The 14,720-nt window shown below is 29.0% G+C and overlaps 1 protein-coding gene across 2 annotated transcripts in view; it reads left to right on the top strand.

Annotated features, from left to right (window-relative positions):
- LOC113555126 (protein artichoke-like) overlaps nt 1-14,720 on the top strand; it is a 197,687-nt gene that overhangs the window by 133,360 nt on the left and 49,607 nt on the right. For both annotated transcript variants that reach the window (XM_026959459.1, XM_026959460.1), the window contains exon 5: nt 9,259-9,326. The gene's annotated coding sequence lies outside the window, so the exon portion shown is untranslated. The remainder of the gene's footprint in view (nt 1-9,258; nt 9,327-14,720) is intronic.

Here is a 14,720-nt window from a genome sequence, read left to right as displayed (position 1 = left end):
TATTATGTTGTTGCTATAGAGGTGAAAAATCGTGTTCCGTTAAAAAAAAATTGAATAGTCAGTTCGTAAATCACATTCAACGCACGCAATTTTTTTTGTTGTGGTTGGGATCCGCTTTGGACAGAGCAGTCGAAAAAAAAAGAAACGGAAATTTAGGCTTTAAAATATATTGGTTTTAGACCGAATCCGATTTTTGTGCAAACGAATACACACACACACACACACATATATATATATTATAATGTGTTCGCGTGTATATGCTGTTTACGGTTCGTACGTTTATTGCTCAAGTTTACTACCCACGGTGGATGCACCCGTTTTAAAGACAAATAAAACTACTAACAAAAATCCGGTCGAAAAATAAAGACCGTGTGCGAATAATATATTTTATTAAGCAAGAGCTGATGTTGACAATTCGCCCAACGACGTTTTGTCCGTAAACTTTTCGCATAATTTATTTCACGACGATCGGAGATAAACGCGGTCCTCCGGTGAACGAATGGTCTGGACCAAACCTACATTGCATAATTCCGATAACCATGAAGATATATATACTACAATGTCGTTGTAGTTATATATACGTGTGACATGCAAATAAACGTTAATTTCCAATTATATATTCATGCCCTCCTTACTATCGAGAATTGTATATCTTACTATATTAATGATTATATACCATAAATTGTAAAATAAATGCGAAATATATTCCAAAACGGATTTCGTTTGGATTCTCTATAAAAGAGTTTAAAAGTAGTAAAAGGATTTGCATCGATGGCATTTTTATTTTTTATTTTTATTTTTTTTTTTGTTTGTGCATTTTCTAAGTATTTCTTAGTCAATAAGTAACCAACAATTAAAGCAATAACAATACTTCGAACTAGGTTATTTTTATATATTTTATTTGTTCTTAAAATGTTTTCAAAACCATTTTTATTAAAAAAATATCTAAAGCTACAAGTTTAAGAATTTTTCATTTTTAAGTAGAATTTAACTACTACGTTATTATTTACAGTTACGCTGAATCTTTGATGATACCGCAAGCTATGTCTTCACAACAGTTAACCACCGCGTTTGTAAACACTTTTAGTCATTTCTTACTGCCCAAAATGGGCTTAGTCGTATTATTCATTATATTATTTTTGCATCAGTAGTGGTACTGGCAAGAATAATACAGTCTCAGTGGGTAAACATCAATTTGATGAGCTATACATATAATACTCTATAATTGCCAAACGATACTTCGAAACACATAATTTTATTTACATTCGTGTTTTCACTGAATTTTTATAATATTTTGTTGTCATCCATGATAGGATAGTATGCTGTAAGATTGATAATCATACATTTTATTCACACGAAATAATAGTGTTAGTTCGAGAATTAAATGAATTATTACCTATTACCTGTTGTAAGGTGCTTATCCACGACAATATTGATATTATTATCGCATGTCTACAAGATTATATTAATATATATGCAATTCTACAAAACTAAAATTTTTCATTGTATAATAATGTAAAACTTTTGAGGATGAAGAATTTTTTTTGTTTACATATTAAATCATAATATATATATTATGTTTGTAATATTACGATGAATATTACAAAATTCTTGTAATTTTATCTTATATTATTAATTTAATATGTGGAAATGTTTTAATATATTCTCAAGTACTCAATATTCTCCACTATTAGGGTCTACAAAGCAAATTTCATTAAAAACTAGTACACACGCGATGGTATGTGATCAGACTCGAGTGAACAAAATTTATAGAACTTCAAATTAAATTGTTATAACTAATTGTTATAAAACTACATAGAACTGTTTAGTTGAATCCTTTGGCTTTTAAACAGTTCAATGTATTTCATAATTTTCAACCGAATAAATATATTTTTAATTATTTAATAATATTATATTAAACAATATCAAAACAATAAATATCACTAACGGTCAAGCTACTTATGCCTACATTTAGTCTCGATCCTTCATTTATTTATATTCCAGTCAAGTCTTGGAAACCCGCCCATGGATCAGCGTTTCTTTAAAATTTATCGAATCGCATTTATTCAATTTATTCTGTGAGAGATTTTAACGATAAATTGCGTGAAAATGTTAAACATTAGGTTTATCTCGGTGTGGGATTGGATAGGACATCTTACATGAAAAATACATCTAGAATAGAGTGCTAGATAAGATGAAACGAGGAAAAAAAAATATTGTAAATTGACTTTGTTTTCCCACAAGGACTGGAAAAAGTCTACAGCGTGCTGTGTATAATGTTGACCGAGTCGTAATGATAGAATATTGCAAACGTATCATTTGTAATAAATTGTATTTATATGTACACTGCGGTCGGATAATCACACAGTAAGTAATAACTATATCATACGCTGAAAATAATCTAATTATAGAAATCGCTTTTCTCCCTTTAATATATCATACTCGTATAAGTCGAGTCGAAACTTAGAAGACATAAAATATCGAACAGTTATTATACTAATACTAATAGCATTTTAAAAAAAAAACCGTACGCGAAATCAACTCACTAAACATAGTGTAAATAATATCATAAGTAGGTAAATATAAAATTATTTTATAAACGTTTTCACGATTTTAGTCAATCGTACCGATAATAATTATTGTGATTATAGTGATTATACTATAATTAATACAAATATTTTAATATTTAACTCAAGACATATCATTGTCACGTAATAAAGTGTGGCATTAAAAGATTGAATCATTTTTAAACGCGTATGATATTAACGCATTAATATTGTATTGTTATATTATAATATTATCAATTAATTAAATTCCAGAGTTGATGAATAGTTAGACAATATTACGCAATACATAACATGAGATCGAGTTGAGAAACATCGATAATGTTTCCAATACCATTAGTCACTGTAACGATATTTATTATTAACTATTATATATTATGCCATTTAATTAAACTCTTCGGCATCTACATAGCTATTTACAAGTATGAATACAATTTTAAGGTACAACAGTTAGCCGACAAGTAACATTTTAAAGATATATAACAAGGTTATTATTGTACGAAATTCATAATCGGTGATTTTACCCATATTCTCGTCATAAAATAAAGTTATAATCTACAAAGTTTCTGACATATACATATTAGTCAGATCGTTCAGTATCATAATATTATATGATATATTAACTCAAAACTCACTAATTTTAGTTGTTATATAATATTATTTTAATACAACATTTATATTAAATTTTAATATTTATGAAAAACACAATGCGGTTCTCCGTTTTTTTCTTTAAGGTAAGCTTATTAATTACCTAGGGAAATCCTAGTTCTCAACAATACATTTATTTGAACATATTTTTATAAATTAATATCAGTTTATCACGTATTATATTTTAATAATACAATTATATTCACATAATATCTTAAATATGTGTAAACAGTAATCACTTGAAATATCATATATATTTATTTAGGTAATAAGATAAATAATTTTTAATATCCAGCCATTATATTAACCGGATCAACCATCAGTGCCGTTTGTTTTTACATTGATATTAGTTTTACACTATAGCCTGATACACGATGATAAAGCGCTCTGTGTAGCAATAATTCTAGACAATTTTTTAGGGTTGATTAGAATAACTTCCTGGTAGTCAACAAACGCCAGATATGCATAAAAATGGAAACGCTTACCGAGTGACTTCGGCCGGATATAGATAGTGTACACATACAATAATTCGTATTTATACGTCTTATAAAGTATTATAAAAGTAGTATATATTATATACTCATTTTAAATGTTTATATATATAATATCTGAAAACCGTGTTTATAATAATATTAAGGTGCTATATAATAATAACACACGTACTACACTATAATGCAGTAAACATTTAATGTTCCCATATTAAAGACTCACAAAGTTTTTTCTCTACTATACCATGTTTTCTAAAGTATGTATGAGCTTTTGCCTCAATATATTATGTATACGAGGTATATTATACGCACCTAGTCACATAATATATGTTTAATTAGACATTTGATTTATGTAGAATTTATATTCTCAAAGGATAACATAAATCACTGCGATTTATTGTTATTATTATTATTATTATTATGGCATGAAACCTGTAACATATTTTTTCCTTTTTATTTTCATTTTAACCGTTGATGACTACGAATTTTTCCGTCCGTTCTCGGAATCTTAATTTGACAACAGATAAATAGATTCATTTCAAATTGAGTTCGTCCTGTCTCTTTTATTTTTACTTCGATTAATGAACGGATTCCCTTCTTTACCAAACACTCAGCATAACATCGCCTGTATTACAAACGAATGAGTAAATGATAAATAGAATAATTATGTTTATGGGTTTGATTCGTGATTTTCAGGAGGTGCTATAATACACCAAAAATTTTAATTATCGTATTTTAAGAACCATTACGTGACACTCGTACAATTCAGAGTATTAGGGTTGGTAAAAATAATATTTTGATTATTTTAATCTCATGCATGTAGTGCGGACTAATTATAAAAAAAATGTGAATAACCGATAATCGATAGAGGATATTTTACAATAGCTGTTCTAATACATATTATTTATGATACTTTATTTTAATAATATCAAAAGTTCAAATTAACATATCTATCTATATGTGATTATGCATCTAATAATATACAATGTAACAGCTTGTTACTAACAAGTGTATAATCGTGGAAAACTGGTTGTTTTTATTTTTAACGTATAAATTGATTTTTTTTTTTTAATATATAGCTAATATCGCTATATAATTTACGCTAACAAATTCTCAATTTAGGAAAATCATGTGGAAAAAAATAAAAATTCTATTCAGTAAGTTGGTGAACAACAATATATTTATACATAGTTTTCTTCAAATACATACGAAATACAAAAATGCTATTTCCTTTTCACCCGAAAAGTATAGGTAACGATTTTAAACAAAACACATTAGCAGTGTACCATAATATTTCATAGCTCTACACCATACTTCAAGTGATTTTTTTTTTATCTTAAATTATAAATCTATCAGACAATATGACGGGGAAAATATTATCAAGGCGAAAAGGTCTGAATATTACACAATAGAGGTACCTGTTTGAATAAAATTGATGATCCCCTGCGCTCATAAAGTATAAATATACCTTTTAAGAAATTTTCAATACACAAATATTGCATGTTAAATATTATGATGTGCTTGAAGCATAAACGTCATGTTACTTGTGTAATTCGTTATCCATACGTATTCAGTTATATAATACCATTATAATAAAATAGAATTTAAAATAGTTTATAAAAAAATTAAATGAAAAAAAAGCATTGTTCTATTGCAAAATTGTTTTTTTTTTTTAATAAATAAGTAAATAGAGGATATTTTACAATCTGTAAAATTAAAAAAATAATAATAATTGGATAACTTGATGGGGCGTATAACGATATTACATCAAAACAAAAATATTAGGCATGTTTATAATTTTGAAAAATAGATTATAACTTTTTGATAATAATATAATTCATTGATACCATGTATATTTCTGCTTCTCATTGTTTTAATCGTAGTTTCTAACATTTTGAATTTAATTAAAGCACTTGAAATGCGTTTGCCAAATATTTGAATCGAATATGCAGTAATTGTTATAATTTTGTATAGTTGTACAATCTAAATAAAGTGTAAAAAATTAAGGTTTTTTATAAGTACAATAATTAATATGGAATTTAAAACTTCTTAAAAAATATAAGTATTATTTTAACAAAATTCTAACTGAACACTTAAGAATCTAGTTTTTTTTAAATATATCTACTCGGTGGTAGTAAGTATTAAGTGTAATATTTGTATTCATATTTTTTATTTTATAGAACGAGTATATAATATCTGTACATTATAATATAAAGCAAAGAACACATTATATTCAAAACCACAAATTAATTAAACACGAATGTTTGTATGAATAAACATAATAAACTTAGTCACTTTTAATCTTTGACCTTTAAAAGTTGATCAAAATTTAAACAACACAATTTGCATAAATAAATTTAAATCAGTTGTTTGAAAAAACCTCACTCACACACATCATAATATATTTAAAACGAATTTAAGTTATTTTATAAATTTATTACCACAAAGCGTTGGGTTTTTTGGATTTTCAATTCGTATTCTCTTTTTTTTTTAACCATCGTGTTTCAAAATACATACTTCATTGCCACAGTAGTCATCTGTATAGTTTAGTGTGGTACTGTGTGTATTGTATACGTTAAGCCGGATTAGGATGACTGATATTTTATCCATAATCCAATATAAAAAATGAATCTACGACCACTATTTAATCAAATATATAAATACTTCCTGATTGAATGTATATATTAGCATAAAATAATTTTTATTACCTAACCGGGTTTCTGTTTAATGATATATGTATATATATTATAAATTCAGACATCGGAGACAAAAAAAAAATGTATATATATATGGTATTTAAACGTTAAACGAAGAATAAAGAAGGATCAATATGTAAACCAACGATCATATAAATCTCTAATGACAAATATCTTTTCCACCTGACTTATCGAGAAAATAGAATTTTCTTATTATACTTAACTGCACTGTATGTGTGTGTGTCTGTATGCCAGTTTAATGTGCGCGTATATATAATAATACATTAGGTCGAAAACATTCAAGTATGTCGTTTTCTATTTTTCTTATAACGATATTAATTATAATAATAATATAATATAATATAAATATCGTACATAATAACGATTTTTGTTAACGTTCTGCCGTGAACGAAACACATAACCTTATAATATGTAGTTTATGGTTACAATAAATAATAATAATAAAAGGGTTGATTTGTCGAGATATGCGCTGACCAAATATAGGTACACTCATATAACATAACACTTTAGAATCAGAACTATCGTGAAATAGTCATCTACATCTTCTTAAAATAATCCGATCTCTTTTATATGATAACTTCAGCCCGTCGCGCACTCGAAACACTCGGCGTGTATGTGTGTCAGTTGCACAAAGCGCATTGGCGAAAAATTGAACATTTGTCTACAAGCGTACCAGACGAACCATATACACGTACAATTATGTAAACAGCCGTAAAATATAATATTACTGTAAAACTGTTCGACCCACATCAGTCGTAAAAGTCGTACAGTCGTATGCACTACGTGTGTCACACAAGCGCGCGCGCACGATTCAGAGATTTCCACCTTAAAGTGTTTACGCGCGGAAACGATAGTACCTATATACGATGGAAGTCGCGAAAGAGCTATTATATATAATAATAGTAATAATAATATATTGAAAGTGTAGAAAAAAAATCTTCCCATCGGTTTTGACAGAACACTTAAGCTCCCGGGCGAAAAAAAAAATGGTTAAGAAAAAATATTGTAAATATATATGATAATATAATATGTACAAGTAATATATGTTTAATAAAAAAAGTTACCTCTCCTTCGCACCGCAGCCAAACCGTCGACGACGATCGCACGCATACATCAAAATCGTGTTTACTATATACGCGAGACGTGGTTATTGATGTGCCCGCGAACGAACGTCGACGGTGGAAATGTACGGTATAAATTCTCGTCGAAGGCGAAAGAGAGGGGGGGGGGTAATAATAATAAAATAAATAGCAATACATTATAATACGTGGGCGACGATGACACGTCGCCGGTCCCGGTTTGGATTCGTCCGCGTGTGTATAATGAGAAGTGTGATTCTAAACGTATCACGGTCTAGGTATACAGATACCACGGGTGGAAAAAAAAAAAACATGTATTCGTAATATTAATCGCGCCAATCGATATTTTAAACGATCGGGATTTTTTTTTCACGCTCACCACTCGTTTACTCCGCGTGACAGTTTTACAAATGTATCCAATTAACGTCGCGTATACCGAGTCTGGACGGAAGGCGAATATGTAGGTATATATACGTATAAATTGTGTAGGCGTATTACCTGCGGATACGTTGGAGATTGGAGACAGATCGTTGAAATACGGTTCACAGTTTCATAATATATAGGTATTCTATATAATATACTTACGTGCTAGGCGCACATATCGCGGTGTACCAACAACATTTAACAATATCTTAGTCAAGTCTGATATAGCTGTAATCGAATGCTTGGATGGTCGTAACAATTTTACCTAATAAGTAAATTTCACGGACGAATAACTAATATGCCAGGAAAATTCATTTTATAGCGACGAGACGAGTATGCAGCGAGATATAGTTTCCGACATAGCTATTTTCTACGCTTAGCTGTTGACTTAAGAGACATATGCTTTACTATATTATCTAATAATCTAATTGTTTAAATTACCTCTTTCTTAAGATCTGTGTGTCAAAATTAACAACAACCAATAAACCGTGCTTATTGTACAAATAAATGTATTCATCATAGTGTATTACAATAAAACAATTAATCTGTTGGTAATACTGCTTTCATCAGCATAATATGTATACGGAAACGCAATACAAAATAAATATCTATTTTGTATATTTTTATTTCAAACCTAAAGCCGGGCTATCAATAAGTCGGTCTTGGAAAATAAAAATTCAAAACCATGTCTTAGTGTGATACACAGCCATATCAAGAACTTATTTCGATACTTGAAAAACTCTTAGGTTTGATTTCCCGCATCTTAGATAACATATATATATATATATTAAATATTAACAGCAGATACATCAATTCAATGTAAATAAGTATAACGTCATGAAATTGTATATAATTAATAATGATATTTTAATGCGTGAACACGTTATAAAATATGTTAACGATTTATCGTAATCAATCGGTGCCGGGCGCCACCAATTGTAATTATATAACCCCCTCCTAATTTCGGCGCCACCGCAGAGTATTGCCTGTACAAACTATAATGCAAGTCGAATGCGTCCAATGGTATAGCTAGGATTTTTATTTTGAAGAGGGCTGATAATCTGTTGTACGTAAACATAAGAGAAGCTTAATTCGAATCTCATATATATTTTATATAGGATGATGTTTCGGGTATAAACGGTTTTAGACTTTTTCAGCAACCTTTTTAGTAAAACAATTTTAGTAAATCATTATTGCGTTCTTACGTAATACGTTTACAGAACACTGAAAACATTTTTAAACTTTCCGTAAATATCGGGAAGGGCTGCAGTCCCTCAGCTCCGTCCCTATACCAACGCCACTGATTTATAAATGTTATTTCTATTTGTTGTTGTTTCAGCGTTGCCGTGTTTCAAGGGTAGACAGACCGAAAACTCTTATGCATTTGCCGAGGTACCGTGAAAACGCGTAAGTAATTTATGCAACAATAATTGCAGCATTCTCTCGAACAAACGCTCCTCCTCATCCCTCCCACGCTCCCACCAATTCTCCTGCAGAAATTCCGCAATTCGTGATATAAACAATATACGACCACCGTGGCTATTATGCTGCATGTACGGCTACCGCTTAAAGTATTAGATGACGACTGCCGACTACAGTTAGGAGCGTAGAACGGTGGCTGGGACGGAATTCGTCAAGAATCTCGTACCTCTAACCTAACGAAATTACTCATATTATACATATATACCTATACACAATATGTTTATATTTTACACACAAATTCGCGATCCTGTGGTGATATAACGGAAGTGGAGATAAAACATTTTAAGTCGGATGTTGTTATATGGTATACGCATTATTATATAATAAATAATAATAATATATTGTAGTATCATGTGCTCCTCTCGGCTGCACATTAAAATCGCTCGCTACACCACTATTACTATAATACTGCCAAGTTTAACAATATAGTCATTTTTCAATTTCTTGAAGTTTAATTAATTGAATATACAAACCAATAAAATTGAAAATTTAAGTTAGTTTCTGAACATTTCCAAATGTCCATCTTAGTTAGAAGTTAGTATTTTTATGGTTTAGAATGTAAAATTCAAGGTACGTAAAGTAGGTTTTTCACGTTAAATTAATAATTAGGTATTTCAATACAACTATTGGTGATGATTAATGACTAATCAAATTGTATAATAATTATTAATTTAATAAAATATTTCAAGTATAGACTATTTCTTCTCGTAAAAAATAAATGGGAATTTCGGAACATAATAAATATAGGTTTTGGAGCATAATTGCAGTGGCATCAATAAATTATTCAGTCAAGACACTTGAATAATTATTGGTTTCACCCATTAAATATAATATTATGATAAAAAATGTAATTTATGTAATGCATTCAATTTTAAAGATATTTTAAATTATGCCGAGTCCGTATAATATGCGATTTCTAGGATCTCTATTGAATCCTAATGTTATGTCAGGCAAAATATAAAACTTTGGATAGTATTTAATCAAAGTATGTATAATATTGTAACTATGTTATTTATGTATTCATTTATTGAAGCATACAGTTGACGAATGACATTTTGAACTGCGTATACAATATTATTTTTTTACTCAGACATTTTTTGTTTTTGATATTTTAAATTTCGTGTAAATTTTACCAAAACATTGTCCATTTTTCGTATACTTCTGGGTTGTTATTGAAGTAAAATTTTAATCAGTGGGCTCTCGTAAATCGTTATTCAAATTAGTTTGCCATATTGTGAATAATTTGAGGTCTTGAAGTTCGAATATAATGACTTGAAAGCCCTTACTACCATAACAACACCTCTAAGAAAAATCTAATTTAATATTACTGTTTCCGGGATGGTTGTAGATTCTATCGTTTGCTGAAATGCACAGTTGTATTATATACATATTATGATAAACGGAAATTTCATGGAAAACAACTATAATATCTTAAAAATAATTGCTGGGACGTTTCACTACGGCACTTTTAGATAACATAATGATAATAATATTTTATTCCATAATATTATGATATTGTAGGCTACTAAACGACACCGTAGCGCCGTCAGAAAGAAAAACCACGTCAAGTACACATAAACATTACATTATATATTATGTGACTCGTAACTTCAATATGTCGGGTGGCTATATACTTTTCAAACGAAGCTCGACACGTCGTTTTGGTCGATAACCGTATGACGAGAAGGATGCGAAGTCACCGCACGCAGGGTCGTTAGGTCGGTATAACTCAATAATGTCCCCATACGCGCATAGTTTCGGATCCAGTGTGGTGTTTTATATAGGGTCGAGACAGTAAACAAAATATGACGTGCAATATATACACATAATATATAATGTGTGATGCGTTATAATATAGAAATAATAATATCGCATTAAACGCGTTTAAAAATAATCCAGTGCATTAGGCACATCGTGGTAACTTATTTTCCTAACCTCGATGAGATGAGTCTACCGTTGGGTTTCCGGCACTTAAATATCTGATAAATACAAAAAATAATATAGCGTTTTAGCACTGAATTATATACGACTGACTTTTTGTCAGCCGGCGACTCCGACAGTCTCTCGATCTGGACAAGGAAACTTATTCGAGAAGTCAACACTGCTATATTCTCTCTGCTATCGTACTCGATAATATAATTACATCTTTATGTTGTCTACTAGTTTTTGTTACGGCGGTGGTTATGGTGCGCACATTTATGATATATCGTATATATTACTCGACCACAGTACTATCGTTCACTCCACGGGTTAGGACGCGTCCCCCGCTTATTATTTTTCTACTTATAAGTTTAAAAATTGTCTATTACCTGCAATGGAACATTTGTCTTAATTCGCATAAGACTTATCGTCGGATATTTATGTATACGGCATCATTACCGAAATGACTGTGTGACTAAACTATGTATACGTCGACCGGTGATTTGTATGCAATTTTATATTGATCTCATTTTTATATTTCTGTATTTTTTTCAATAATATTTACAACAGTCGTAGTAGTTTCAAGAAATTTTCTCTGCACATTCGATGATTATAATATATTTTTTGGAAATTAAATTATTTAATGTTTTTAAAACCTTATGAAGGTAAAAATAATTTTTAGTCTGGTAAACAGTTCTAATTCAGTGAAATTTCTGTTTAATGAACCGCAAATTAATTTTAACGCAATTTTCTATTTGATGAAATATTTTTGAAAATAAAAATTATCTAATTCTACTTTTAACAAACTAATATCAATCTTGTCGTTTTTAACAGAAAGTAAACTTTTTTGTTCGTTATCTTTTAATTAATTTCATTGAACAACAACCTATTTGTTTTGTATGAAGTACTTTTACCTATTATAATTATCAAATAAATGATTTAATGATGTACGTATTATTTTTTTTCTTATTTAAAGGTGTCCATTTTAAAGTATTGTTTTTATTTTCATTTTTACGCGTTGACTAGTACACATTATTATTATGATAATATTTAAAATGGGTTGTTTTTTATTTGCTTTCCATGACGTAGTATTGTGTATAAACAACACACTTCTGTCCGTTGCAGCGTAACTATTCACGTCTTTTTTTCGTTTTAGCCGTGTGACGTTGGTAGTTGGTATGATACACGTAAGGCCGTTGCAAAATACCCATAGAATTTTCGGCTGAAGTGAGGGTATATTATGTCATAATACGCTTCCGTCGACTGATCGCACACGCTTGTGCATTGTACTCGTACACTGTGTACTTAATACTCATATAACTCTATAAGTGTACGTAAAACCACACAATAGCATCACCCACGCGCACGGTATATACCCACACGTAGGTATTGATAGCTATGTGGGACATAAAATGTAAACTGACCGCAGTAAAAACACTGCGACTAACCTACACGTAAAAACATAAAAACATCCAATAATCGATTTCCGAAAAATGCCGCGGTGCGCAGTACTAAATATAGTGCTACACAGTAAACGTATATATCCATTTAATGCGCTGTGCCGATTGAAACCGCGCCTTAGCTTACAGAGACTTAACGATAAACTATTATTATAGACGTTGTTCACGAACATGGTGATTTTATTTATTACACACTATAATCGCAGTCTTTGATACACTGCATATAGTAATAAACTTTCATTGCCAAACTGTACACACCTAACATCTAAACAATTTTGTTTTATTATTATTATTATTATTATTATTATTATTATTATTATTATACGAGTTTTTCACCTGCGTAATCTTGTTAGGAAATCATGGTCAATTTGTATTTATATATATAGTTTGAAAAGTAGTAAGTCATGAGGACCAATCGGAAATTACTGATTAATTCATAAAATAATAAATATGCATTTATGTCATCATTACTTACATTAACCTATCAATAAATAGTAGCGATAAGAAACTATAAATACTGAAAAGTCAGTATATCAGATGACACAAAATTTGTAAATATATATATATATATATACGTATATGTAATAATACATATGTTATAATTGTAAAAATAACAAAAAATTGTAAATTATAAAATAAATAGTACCTATATAAACTTAAAAATGATTGATTAAATTATAATTTTAATTTGTACTCAACATTCGAGTTACCTTAACATAAAATTACAAATTCGCATAATGAATAGGTATTTCTAAACTATATGGTGCAATCAATACTAGAGAAGTCGATATACTTTTTATTTTAATAAAAAAAAAATCTGACAAAATTGATGAAATCCGATAAAAAAAAGAAAAATGAATTTATAAATAACATTTATTCAACTGTTATATACCTAATAACTAATAAACATTTAAAATCTCTATAATTTTTGATTAAATATATTTTTTTTCAACTGTCGTAGCATACTTTTCATTGGTGTTTTTTGAACTGTATACATCATATGGTTTAAATTAATCACACTAAATAACTCTCACAACCATTAGTTGTAAAGACTGAATATAGAATATTAATAAAAATAATATTTTCTGACTTGACTGATTCTTCGTAACGATAAGTAACAGAGGTGAGGTAGTGTTTTGGTGATACATAATTATTTATTTTGACTTTATGTAATCATAATATGTGATACGCGCCGTTAGACAACGCTCAATTCCTAAACACGACCGAATACTTTATATTGTATATTTGTATATAACTAAATGTTGAATTTTTAACTGTGAGAATTTTAATGCGTTATAGAAGATTGCAAATAAAACGTCAATAATAATTTTATGATAATGTATGACAAGTAGTGGAAATAAATCCATAAAAATATGTTATACATAGAGTAGAAAGGTAGAGTTCAAAGTAAGATTTTAGTTATTCCTGGTAGGGCAGTGCGATAGTGAAAACTGCTCCAAAGACTCGTATTATACTCATCGAACACATACAAATACTCGTTCTCTTATACACCTAAGTAACTTTCTGTTAATTACATAGAATAAAAAAAAACCCGTTTTTAATATTATAAATAATATTTATGGTAATTAATCTAATATTTAATATATTTTTTTTTTTCATAAAGTTTATTAATACTATTCCAGACAAAATAATCAAATCACTTTTGTTTATTGTAACTAATTGTAACGTCAAATATTATTGAAAAATTAAAAATAAAATTAATTAATAAACGATTGTGAGCTTCAAATTAGAATTCACTTGGTCGATTTATTTTTCGGTACAAATGTTAGTTAATACTATACATAATATTATGGTAATATTATTATGAATGAATAACAAAATAGCTCACCCTAATTACTCTTTAGTGGATATTCATTAAGTGCAGGTTTAACAATAATTATTACGTACATGTTTTCCGAAACGTTATTAAACAATTTAT

The sequence above is a fragment of the Rhopalosiphum maidis genome, chromosome 2, assembly GCF_003676215.2.
Source record: "Rhopalosiphum maidis isolate BTI-1 chromosome 2, ASM367621v3, whole genome shotgun sequence".
NCBI classification, from domain to species: domain Eukaryota; kingdom Metazoa; phylum Arthropoda; class Insecta; order Hemiptera; family Aphididae; genus Rhopalosiphum; species Rhopalosiphum maidis.
The sequence above is the reverse complement of the archived record's forward strand: the minus strand, read 5'-3'. Positions and strand labels throughout refer to the sequence as shown.